Here is a 9,215-nt window from a genome sequence, read left to right on the forward strand (position 1 = left end):
GGGGGCGTCCCAACCTAATTTTTTCCAAACAGTCATTAACAAGGTTTTGCAATTTGTACAATTTGTATCATTTTTTCCAATTCTTTTGCTTTCTGATTCGTTTTGATATAATGCTTGGAGCACAACCAGCAACAAGAAACACACAATTAGTGTCGTTAATCCCAGTATTTTTCTATTACACCATTTTATGCCTCGTCCTCTTTTGGGGCGTTGAAGGCCTTGCCACCGCCCTTCCTTCCAGGGAACTGTGTCAAACCGGGGAGGAAAAAGAGGACGCGGCAGGTGTCAATTCTAGACATCTATATTGTGAAAAAAGTTACACAGGTGATTCTTAAGCACACGATGATTGAGAATCACAGATATAATCTTGTTTAAAATCTTTCTAAATTGGGTAAAACATAAAACAGACCCAGTCTTATTTCTGCTTCTTCAATACCAGGCAAAAACTGTTCCTAATAAAAAAACAAAAGAGTAAAAGAAATAGCAAGGGTAGTAATGGAAAAAAATCTTGGCCAAAACTCCTGGTTTAAGCTTCTAGTTTATATTTCAACGGGATGATATTTTCCTATATTCCATTTCCCAATTTCCCTTTAAAATCTCCTTGAATTAAAATGTCAAGTATTGGAGAGGATATGGAGCAACTAAAGCTCACATTCACTGTTGGTAATCCTCTAAATTAATGCAATCACTTGGAAAACTATTTGGCAGTATCTACAAAGCTGAACATAAGCAAATTCTATGACTCAATAACTAAACTCCTACAGCAGAGAGAAATGCATGCCTATATTTACAAAAAGGCATGTACTAGAATGTTCATAGCAGCACTTTTCAGAATAGCTAAACAATGGATACTACTCTATCGAGAATGGAATGACAAATTGTGGTTTAGTCATATAATGGAATACCGTACAGCACAGAGAAGGAGAGACTGACAATTACAGAAACAATTTGCACAAAACTCACAAAATAACATTGAGCAAGAGAATTCAAACATACATGCAAAAAGAACAAACCATAATATTCCTTTAGATAAAATATAAAAATGAGGAAATATTTATGCTGATACACGTTAACATAAATTTCTAGGTCAATGTCACTGCATAACACTCTCTTTAACCGTGAATCTATTTTCTATTCCAATATTTCTGTGATTGCAAGACTGAGGAAGCATGAGAGATACTTTTGGAGTATTAATAGAGTTCTGACCCTTGATCTGAGTGTTAATTATATGAGTGTGTTGGGTTTGTAAAAATTCACTGATTAATTATGGTTCATTTCTGATATGTGCACTTTTCTTCATGTACATTATAATTCACTAAAAAGTTATTTTTAAAACTTCCTTGAAGACTTTAGCAAAACAACTGAAAGACCTCTGAAGAAAAAATAATGAACAAATAATTGTAAAAGTCTAGGGGAAGTTTCATTTCGGATGAGGTTGAACTATGTAAATTCATTAGATCACATACCTTTTGACCTCTGGAAAAGAGAGTTCTAATAGTGAGAAAAAAGGTACAAAATCATCTCTCTTTTTTTCCAGTGCTTCCCACCAACTCAGAGAAGCAGATTTTGTTGAAACCAGAAAAATGGATGCTCAGAACATAATAGCTGCGAGTCTTAAATCACCCTTCTCCCTCTTGACCAATGGTCTTTCTATACCCTTCCACACACTACTGTCTTACCAACCTACTCTCTTGTCAAGATACTGGGGGCATTTTAAATTGTGTAATTGTTTTTCATAAAATGAAATGAGCAGGATTAAATTCAAAAGGTCATGTGAGCATTGAATGCTAGTTATCATGTGAGAAATTTCCTTAGATTCCTTAAACTATAATTTCTCTTTACCTTGATTAAAAAAGCAGAGAGTTGAGGCAGAGTTCTGTTGGAACTCTCCAGATTTCAACTGATGGAAACCCAGTATTTCAGTTTCCTAGGCTGTTTAAGCAAATACCATGAAATGGTTCGGCTTAAACAATGAGAATTTATTCACTCATGGTTTTGAGGCAGGGAAAATTTCCAAATCCAATCACTATCAAGGAAATGCTTTCTCCCAGAAGACTGAGACACTCTGGGTCAGGCTTCTCCATAATTGTAAGGGAATTGTGAATTGGGGAACTGGAAAAAAAATGTTGATTACTATTACTGGGAGAAATAAATTGTCCTTCTTCCCTGACCCAGATCTCTCTCATGTCTTCTACCAACATCAATAAAATTATGGTAGATTAACTTGTTAGGTTGCCAGTACAGTAAAAACTCAGAATCTTCACAGTTATTGAGAATGAGATATTCAAGAATAAGTTGAAATACTCTTTGGACTTTTCCATAAAATATTGCTAATAGAACAAATGTAGCTGGATTTTTTTTTATATATGCACTGTATTAATCTGTGACTCTCACCAAGAAAACATGCTTATGATAACCCATTGCCTCTGGGGAGGTGATGAATCAACAAAAAAGCAGAAACATGTCTCTAAAAGTTTCAAAACACAAGACATTTAATATCCACTGGGTTTTGGGTTTCTGAGGTTCCAAAATCTAAGCCCTTAAGGGCACACATTTATTCTTTAAAGAACAGATTGGAAGGAGCAAACACCTCCAAACTAAACAAAGACTTCCTTTGACCATGGGGATATGGTGGGGGGGGGGGGGCAGTGGTGGGGAGGAGGAAGAGAAGAAGTAGTGAAAGCAAGAAGACTATTTGCTGGATTGGCTCCCTAAGAGCTCTTAGAGGCAAAGGAGATGAGAGGCAAACAAACCCTGGATAAGATTGTGGAATCTGAGAGGAGAAAGGATCTGTGTTCTCCGGTTAACACACAAAACACAGAAAGGAACTGGAACACAGTGTCCTCCTTCTGCAACATGGTATGGAAATAGTAGATAGGATGGCATTGAGATCTACTAAGATGGAGAGACTCCTACACCAGTGGAGTCCAGGAACAGGATCAAAGATTTTTTGTATACCGAGTGGAGTACAAAGGCTTTGTGTTTGAGACTAGGAGAATACAGCAGTGACACACATAAACCAACTACTGAAAGATGGGAAAAGAAATGTACATCTCAACTGATGTTACAGAGAATAGATTACAATGATCAAGTATGAGAAGACATCTTCCCAGCACCTGTTGGGTCCCCTAGAACTTACATATAATCTGGAGGAAATGTATGAGGAGGGCAACTATTTCTGAAATGACTGAATTGACTAAGATTTAGCCTTCAACAGTAAACAAAATGAGGGTGCAAAAGAGAAATGAAGTTATTAAAAATAAGGTGTTTTTGTTTGTGTACATTGTTTGTAGTCTGAAATTTGTACTTGCTAGACCTGCATTCCTAAATAAAAAGGATTTGAAGGCTACCTTTACTGTGACTCACCATTTTATCAAAAAAGGGAGAAACATCTTCTTTTATATTCTTGGTCAGTGGCTCTTTAATTGCCTACCTTTCATTATTTATGGGTTCTCAGAAATGCAGTGAAATATGAAAACATGATGCAGTTCACCTGACATTTTTTGTACAGTAAAAAGGTTTTCTTAAAACCCTCTCTTGATAAACAACTGGGAATCAATAAATAACAGAAACTGCTCCCCATGCCAACTGATCCTCCTCAGGTTATTACTTCTTGGCAGCCACAGAGAATTGGCCAGTTTCGATTTGATGTGTATCTCTCTCTGTGTAATGTAATTTAAAAAATAAAAGAAGTTTATTCATGAGAGCCTCAATTTCACATATAAAATTAATATCTGTATTGTATTTCAGAGTCTGGAACACTTTAGGATTATATGTTTTTTCTGATTCTCTCAACATAGTTTCTGAATTGTATCTAAAGGGGTCAATTTTTATCTTAATATATTTTTAAAACAAGAATCTAAAATGAAATTGAGGAGGTGCAAGGGTAGTTCAGTATAGAATTCTCATCCGCCGTGAGGGAGACACGTGTTCAATTCCCAGTTCATACATTTCCCCCAAGCAAACAATCAAATAAGTGAAACTAACAAACAAAATTCAACAATTGGTGCTGGAATAATGGGATATTCACATGGAAAAATAATGAAATGTGACCCCACCATACAGCATACAAAAATTAAATTAAATTAAGACATTAATAAATTTGAAATCTTCTGTAAAGGTTTTTCTCCAGAAAATTGTCATTAGGCTTTATAACAAGTCAAACAACTCCAAAGGTTATATTGTTTTTTAAAGATTTTACCAAGACAAGATGTGCTAAAGATATTTCTTTTTTAGCAGGACAGAAGAGTAAAAAGCTATATGATTTAACAAGGGCACATGATAGCAAGCAGTCATCAATTCCAGTTGGAGGTTATGTTTGAGGGTCAAAAATATTCTGGGAATAAAATTGTATTTCCCCCAACACAAATCTTACACAAATCTGTCTTCTACATGAAGCTCTTACCCTGATATCTGCATTATCCCTGCATCATACTGATGTTGTAACTCTCTGTTAAATGCTCCCAACATTTGCTGCCCTCTCACTCGTCTTCTTTCTATACTTACGTAAGTTTTGATAATTTCTGTTAAGACCTAACCCAAATCATACGCACACATTTCACAGACTCTTCTAGCCCTAATTGATTTCTTCACACTGACAAACTTATAAGATCATCACAGCACTCATTGCCAGAACCAATAAAACTTCTTTTATCCTCCAATCTGTCAACCATGCTAACCTTAATATTCTTTGAGTTGGTAATAGGACTAACACAATTTTCTTATTCCCAAAAGAACCCAGTTCCTTGTTGGTATTCAACAAATCAGTTGTTGACTTGAATCAACTCTGACAGCATCCAGAGTATGAGTTAAATTCTTTACCTCTGCAAGAAAGTGTCTTGCAGTCTTCACCCAAGAATGATTTACCTGAAGAATGACCTGGCTTCAGTTGTAGATTATGGATATCAATTTTATGTAGGCACTAACTTGAAGAAATACCATAGAAACCAATAACAACTTTTTGCTTGGGGCTTTTGAATTCTGGTTTCCAATGTTTTTCATTATGAGGGGGAAACAAAATTTGCTCTTCCTGAGGCCCTCCCTCTATTTCAGAAATTATGTTGCAAATAAAATAGCAAGTTGATGAGTCACATAAAAATGACCCAGAAACAGGTGGATGATATTTCCCTCAATCAGACATGATTTTTAAAAGTTGAAGACAAAGCTTGACAAAAAAGCATGATTCTGACTAAAATACTTCCCAGAAACTTGTACAAGACATCTTCATACTGCAAAATCACTTAAATCCATCCATCTCTGACAAAAATAAACAAACCACAACCCATAAATACAGACTGTAATCTCTTTCTTTATTAGTTTTCAGGATATGTTTCCCTTTGAGTAAATGCACATCCCTCCCTTCAAATCTAATCTCTCCTACTCCTTCCCTACTTACAATTCTTGTAGTTGCCTTCAGGATAACTTAGTAACTAGCTTTATAGAACAAGGAAATAAAAATTTTTTTTAAATATTTTTATTGAGAAATCTTTACCCACATATAGTCCATACATGTGTACAATCAATGGCTCACATTATCATCACATATCTGTGTATTCATCACCATGATCACTTTTAGCACACTGACATCACTCTGAAAAAAGAAATAAAAAGAAAAATCTCATATATCCCTTACCCTTCCCTTTCATTGATCATCAGTATTTCAATCTCCCCAATTTTTTGCCCTTTATCCCCCACTATCATTTTTTTTCATTATTTTTTTACTCATCTGTCCATACCCTGGATATAAGGAGAATCAGACACAAGTTTTCACAATCATATAGTCACATTATAAAAGCTCTATTGTTTATAGTCATCTTCTAGAATAGAAGCTACTAGAGCACAGCTCAACTGTTTCAGGTCCTTCCCTCTAGCAACTCCAATATACCATAAACTAAAAAGTGATACCTATATAATGCATAAGAATAACCTCCAGGATAACCTCTCAACTCTGTTTGAAATCTCTCAGCCACTGAGACTTTATTTTGTCTCATTCCTCTCTTCCCCTTTTTGGTCAATGTTCTAGTTTGCTAGCTGCTGGAATGCAATATACCAGAAACATAATGACTCTTAAAAGGGGGAATTTAATAAGTTGCTAGTTCACAGTTCTAAGGCTGAGAAAATGTCCCAATTAAAACAAGTCTATAGAAATGTCCAATCAAAGAAGGTATCCATCCAGGGAAAGATATCTTGGTTCAAGAAGACTGATGAAGTTCAGGGTTTCTCTCTCAACTGAGAAGGCACATGGTGAACACAGTCAGGGCTTTTCTCTCATCTGGAAGGGCACATAGCGAACATGGCGTCATCTACTAACTTTCTCTCTTGGCTTCCAGTTTCATGAAGCTTCCAAGGAGGCATTTTCCTTCTTCATCTCCAAAGGTTGCTTCCTTGTGAACTCTCTGCTTCATGGTGCTGCAGCATTCTCTGCTCTCTTCAAATCCCTCATTCTCCAAAATGTTTCCTCTTTTTTAGGACTCCAGAAACTTATCAAGACCCACCCAGATGGATGGAGAGATGCCTCCAGCTAATCCAGTTTAAGAACCACTCTTGATTAAATCTCATCTCCAGGGAGATGATCTAATTACAGTTTCACACATACAGTGCTGAATAGGGATTAGAAGAAGTGGCTGCCTTTACAAAATGGGTTAAGGATTAAAACATGGCTTTTCTAGGGTACATGCATTATTTCAAACCAGCATAGTCAAGAAGGCTTTCTCAATCCCATGATACTGGGTCCTGGTTCATCCTGGGAGTCCTGTCCATCATTGACAGGGAGATTTGATCCCCGGCAGTCATGTCCCATGTAGTGGGGAGGGCAGCAAATTCACCTACTGAGTTGGCTTAGAGAAAAAGGCCATATCTGAGCAACAAAAGAGTTTCTCTGTGGGTGACTCTTAGGCATAATTATAAGTAGGTTTAGCCTATCCTTTGTAGAAATAAGTTTATAGGGGTAAGCCCGAACTTGAGGGCTTGGTCTACTGATTTGGTTGTCCCCACCGTTTGCAAGAATATCATAAAATCTCCAAATGGGGAAGTTGAATATTTCCGCCTTTCTCCCCAGTCTCCCAAGGGGACTTTGCAAATACTTCTTTTTTCACTGCCCAAATTACTCTGGAATATATTGGGGCATCACACTAACCTGGACAAACGAGCAAAATCTCATGCCCTAAATCAAGATTCCATATACTTATGGAGTTCAACTAAATTGACCATACACGTTAATTTAAGTAATGTGCTATTAAAAATATAAATTTTGCTCCAAAGAAATATCTCTCCCTTTGGTCTCACACAGAAGTTGAAGTTTTAAAATATGGACCATGTTATTCTTTACCCTGTATTCTCATTTACCTTAGTTCTATCCAGATCAGTTACATTCATATCTCTAGTTGAAATCTGATCACTTTTTCAACTTTTTTAACAGTGGCTGCAGGGGTACTGCTGACTTTCATAGCTTCCGTGCTCTAACTCTGAGTCTCAGGTGTCACATAAATACCTGAAGTTTCCGGGAATAATCAGGTTATATAAAACAAGCTCAGTATGTCAGAATTTAGAAATAATAGTACAATTCCTGAATATATGTGACTCCTGAATATATGTACAATCTCAGCCCCTTTATAATAAGACTCAATCAGATAACCCATGCTCTTGACTTCAGTTCACCAAGTCGGTATGTTATAGTTGGTACATATGGGTGAGACATGATAACATTTGTTTTTTTGTTTCTGCTATTTCGTTCAACATACAGTCCTTAAGTTTCTTTCCCCTAATTGTATACCTTACAATGTCAATCCTTCTTGCAGCCGCTCAGCAGTCCCTTGTGTATTTACACCATAGTTACCCCTTCCTTCCCTTAGTCTTTGTATCCTCAGGTCACCTCTAACCATCACGAATCACAAACACTTCCACCATAAACACCAGGGTGCAAATGTCCATTCGTGTCCTGACTCAGTTCCTCCAGGTATATACCTTGCCACGGGGTTACAGGATCATATGGCAAACTCATCCCTAGCCTCCTGTGCACCACTACACTACCCTGAAGAGGGATTGCACCTTTTAGCTGCCCTGCCAACAATGAATAGGTACATCTCTTTCTCCACATTTTCTCTAACATATATTTCTCTCTGTTCGTAATAAAAGGTTTTTTTAATTCAATGATTTAATTTTCTTACTTTGTAATTTGATTCCAACTGGAGTTCTGCATAGAAAACTATGCATAGAAAAGATCAAGTCAGCATACCTAGACTTATTCTGACTCCAGCTTTCAAGTTAAAAAAAAGCCTTATTTCTTCTTTGATAATATTTTTTTAATATCTATTTGAATGGTCACTTCAGCAGCATGTATACGAAAAATTGGAATGATACAGAAAAGATTAGCATGGCCCCTGTGCAAGGATGACACCAAATTCATGAAGTATTTCATATTAAAAAAAAAAAAGAAAAGAAAGAAAGCCAAGGCATGGAAAAGAAATGAAACAAAATAAAGTTTCAGTGGTTAAGAGATTTCAAATAGAGTCAATAGGTCATTCTGGAGGTTTTCCTAATGCATTGTATAAATATTCCTTTTTAGTTTCTAGTATATTAGAGTAACTGGAAGGAAATCCCTGAAAATGTTGAAATTTAACCCAATAGCCTTGATTCTTTTTTTTTTAACTTTGATTCTTGATGATGATAGTATAGCTATATGGCTTTTACAGTGTGACCATCTGATTGTGAAAACCTTGTGACTGACATTCCCTTTATCCAGTGTATAGACAGATGAGTAAGAAAATAAAGACAAAAAGTAAATAATAGCAGGCAGAAAAAGGGGTATGAGATGATTTGAGTGTTCTTTTTTATTTTTATTTTTATTTTTGGGGAGTAATGAAAATGTTCTAAAATTGATGGTGATGAATGCACAACCATATGATGATACTTTGAGCCCTTGATTTTACACTTTGAATGATTATATGGTATGTGAGTATATCTCAATAAAATTGCATTTAAAAATCTACTGAAAGTAAAAACAAATGCTCATGTTCAGTGAAAATGATGTTAGGAATTATTCTCATCTTGGTGAAATGCTTCTAGTGTAAACATGTTAATAAAACAAAAAACTCACACTATTTCTATAAGAATGATGATGATTACAGGGGGTGTAAGAGACCAGGTTTCATAGCCATGCTCCTCTATATACTAACTGTAACTCTAGAGTAGTTACTTAATTCCTCTAAATCTCAGTT

The 9,215-nt window shown here is 36.0% G+C and overlaps 1 non-coding gene across 1 annotated transcript; it reads left to right on the plus strand.

The window, feature by feature from the left end:
* Positions 1-8,315: 8,315 nt before the first annotated feature.
* LOC143651065 (U6 spliceosomal RNA) lies at positions 8,316-8,422 on the plus strand. Its single transcript, XR_013159811.1, has one exon. It is a non-coding gene; the product is annotated as a U6 spliceosomal RNA (small nuclear RNA).
* The last annotated feature ends 793 nt before the right edge of the window (positions 8,423-9,215 follow it).

This window comes from Tamandua tetradactyla, chromosome 11 (assembly GCF_023851605.1).
Source record: "Tamandua tetradactyla isolate mTamTet1 chromosome 11, mTamTet1.pri, whole genome shotgun sequence".
Lineage (NCBI taxonomy): Eukaryota > Metazoa > Chordata > Mammalia > Pilosa > Myrmecophagidae > Tamandua > Tamandua tetradactyla.